This window comes from Oncorhynchus gorbuscha, linkage group LG14 (genome assembly GCF_021184085.1).
Source record: "Oncorhynchus gorbuscha isolate QuinsamMale2020 ecotype Even-year linkage group LG14, OgorEven_v1.0, whole genome shotgun sequence".
Lineage (NCBI taxonomy): Eukaryota > Metazoa > Chordata > Actinopteri > Salmoniformes > Salmonidae > Oncorhynchus > Oncorhynchus gorbuscha.
Genome location: NC_060186.1, coordinates 68,687,835 through 68,691,028, shown reverse-complemented (window position 1 = coordinate 68,691,028; position 3,194 = coordinate 68,687,835). Strand labels below are relative to the sequence as shown.

Sequence of the window (3,194 nt, the reverse complement as noted above, 5' to 3'; positions counted from 1 at the left end):
GCCTCCCTCCCTCTTCCTCTCCCTCTCTCTTCCTCTGCTTCTCTCCTTCCTTTCTTTCACTATTTCTTTGTCACTGTCGTCAGAGTCAGGGTGTTCTGCTCATTCCTGTAGCACTTAAGACATGGAGGGAGAGAATGGAAGAAGAGGGGAGCAGCAGCCACTTTAGAGAAGGGAGGGAGGGAGGGGCGCGATGGAGACACATACAGACAGGGAAGAGGGAGGGAGGGGGAAACAGGCAGCGTCTGTGAGGGAGGGAGCGAGAGAAAGAGAGCTCCTGTTCGAACGTAGCACTGCAGCAGAACACAACCCAGAGAGGAAGACTTACCCTCTCGCCGCACCCCAACCACCGTCGGCTCTCCAGACAACCATGGCAGACCCCCAGAGGAACCAACTACGACGACTGCTGCCCTCAGACAGACAGACAGAGAGAGAGAGAAAGAGAGAGAGAGAGAGAGAGAGAGAGAGAGAGAGAGAGAGAGAGAGAGAGAGAGAGAGAGAGAGAGAGAGAGAGAGAGGGGAAGAAAGACAGAGATGAACCAAGCCAAGCCCACTGCCAAGCCTAGATTATCTGCCTCTCCGAGCCAGCCAACAACACGCCTTCTGTAATCCTATTCCCATCCTCACTGTCTCTGTCTACACCTCAGTGTCTCTCACTCCATCTCTCTCACGTCTCTGTCCTGTATAAATTCAGAGCAGTAGACTGTGTGCGGTAGACTGTGTGCGGTAGACTGTGTGTGGTAGACAGTGTGCGGTAGACAGTGTGCGGCGCAGGCGGCGGTAGCTCGACTATCTCCCCACAGAGAGGTTGTGTAGTCTCTGGAGCGGAGCGTGTGCAGCTGTGTATGCAGTAGAGAGAGATGTGCCAGGCTAGCTAGTGCCTGTGTTTGATGTTGTATTTGGGAATCCACTAGCTAGTTCACATGGGCACACGATGGAAAAAATCAACACCCAGGACTGTTGTGTATGCGAGGACTGTCATTATACATTGGGTGTTCATGCATCATATTTCAATTCCTCTGTTAGTAGTGTTGAAATATATATATTTTTTGCTAATTAGTAGTACAGGATTACTGCTACTTAAAATGGTAATCCGCAGTTGAAACAAGTGTTTTCCTTGCCACTGTTTTGGTAAAAAGCTGAGTGATGGGGCTGGAGAAATGTAAGCGCTCTCAAATTCATAGACAGAGCTATGGAATGCAAGGACTGACCATGTTTGTTTACATGTACTTTGCTTACAAACAATGGAGTAAAACAAGCTTCTATGTTGGCTTCTGATGGGGTACGACAGTTGAACTAAGCTCAACGGGCATTTGTAAGTTATATTCTTCAATAACCAATGAGTATACATTTAATATATACATTTAATTAATTTAATAGGTCCAAAAATGGATGTACCAACTGCAGATTGCCCCTTTAAGGAAATATAGCTCCATCAGATACACAGTGTAGGCTACAGCTGTGAACTCTAGACAGCTCCTGGTGCTGAAATAGTGTACAGCTCCTGGTGCTGAAACTAGTGGACATCTCCTTCTGTTGAAACTAGAAAACAGCTCCTGGTGTTGAAACTAGTGGACAGCTCCTGGTGTTGAAACTAGTGGACAGCTCCTGGTGCTGAAACTAGTGGACATCTCCTGGTGCTGAAACTAGAGTACAGCTCCTGGTGTTGAATCTAGTGGACAGCTCCTGGTGCTGAAACTAGTGGACATCTCCTGGTGCTGAAACTAGTGGACATCATCTGGTGCTGAAACTAGAGGACAGCTCCTGGTGTTAAATCTAGTGGACAGCTCCTTGTGCTGAAACTAGTGGACAGCTCCTGGTGCTGAAACTAGTGGACAGCTCCTGGTGTTGAAACAGTGGACAGCTCCTGGTGCTGAAAAGTGGACAGTGGAGCTCCTGGTGTTGAATCTAGTGGACAGCTCCTGGTGCTGAAACTAGTGGACAGCTCCTGGTGCTGAAACTAGTGGACAGCTCCTGGTGCTTGAAACTAGTGGACAGCTCAGTGGACAGTGGACAGCTCCTGGTGCTGAAAATAGTGGACAGCTCCTGGTGTTGAGACTAGTGGACAGCTCCTGGTGTTGAGACTAGTGGATAGCTCCTGGTGTTGAAACTAGTGGACAGCTCCTGGTGTTGAAACTAGTGGACAGCTCCTGTTGTTGAGACTAGTGGACAGCTCCTGGTGTTGAGACTAGTGGACAGCTCCTGGTGTTGAGACTAGTGGACAGCTCCTGGTGTTGAAACTAGTGGACAGCTCCTGGTGTTGAGACTAGTGGACAGCTCCTGGTGTTGAGACTAGTGGACAGCTCCTGGTGTTGAGACTAGTGGACAGCTCCTGGTGTTGAAACTAGTGGACAGCTCCTGGTGTTGAAACTAGTGGATAGCTCCTGGTGTTGAGACTAGTGGACAGCTCCTGGTGTTGAGACTAGTGGATAGCTCCTGGTGTTGAGACTAGTGGACAGCTCCTGGTGTTGAAACTAGTGGACAGCTCCTGGTGTTGAGACTAGTGGACAGCTCCTGGTGTTGAGACTAGTGGACAGCACCTGGTGTTGAGACTAGTGGACAGCTCCTGGTATTGAGACTAGTGGAAAGCTCCTGGTGTTGAAACTAGTGGACAGCTCCTGGTGTTGAGACTAGTGGACAGCTCCTGGTGTTGAAACTAGTGGACAGCTCCTGGTGTTGAGACTAGTGGACAGCTCCTGGTGTTGAAACTAGTGGAGAGCTCCCAGCTCCCCTGTTCTACTCTACTGACAGACCCTGGTGCTGAACCACTGAACCAACCAATCATGTCAACAGAGCAGAGCACTGAAAACAACCATTAAATCTCAGCACTCCCAAGGGAGCGAGACAACAGTAGCTAGACTACAGGGTTGTGTTCCTTTAGAGCGGGGTTTGAGCTGAGGTGGTCAGTATACAGTAGAATAGTGAGAATCTGGGATTTGCGTTGGTTGTGTCTAATGGCAGCTGTCGGAGAAATGCCATTCTAATCACATTAATGGGCTTAATCAGTTAATTACCAGCAGGGAAATGTCACAATGGTGAACAGCAAATGAAGAGACTAATTAATGGAAAGGGAAACTGACAAAATCTCCTGAAAACAGAGGTTGGATGGTCCAGCTGTGAAAGTGATGAAAAGGTTTGACTTTATCTGCTTGGCCTCACTACCCCCTTCACTACACTAATGAATAGCCATTTTGACT

The 3,194-nt window shown here is 48.6% G+C and overlaps 1 protein-coding gene across 1 annotated transcript in view; it reads right to left on the bottom strand.

Moving 5' to 3' along the window:
* Window positions 1-23, bottom strand: part of LOC123995338 (myelin transcription factor 1-like protein) — a 120,495-nt gene extending 120,472 nt beyond the window's left edge. Inside the window, exon 1 of the mRNA XM_046298885.1 lies at window positions 1-23. This exon is cut by the window's left edge and continues 132 nt beyond it. The gene's annotated coding sequence lies outside the window, so the exon portion shown is untranslated.
* Between the last annotated feature and the right edge of the window lie 3,171 nt (window positions 24-3,194).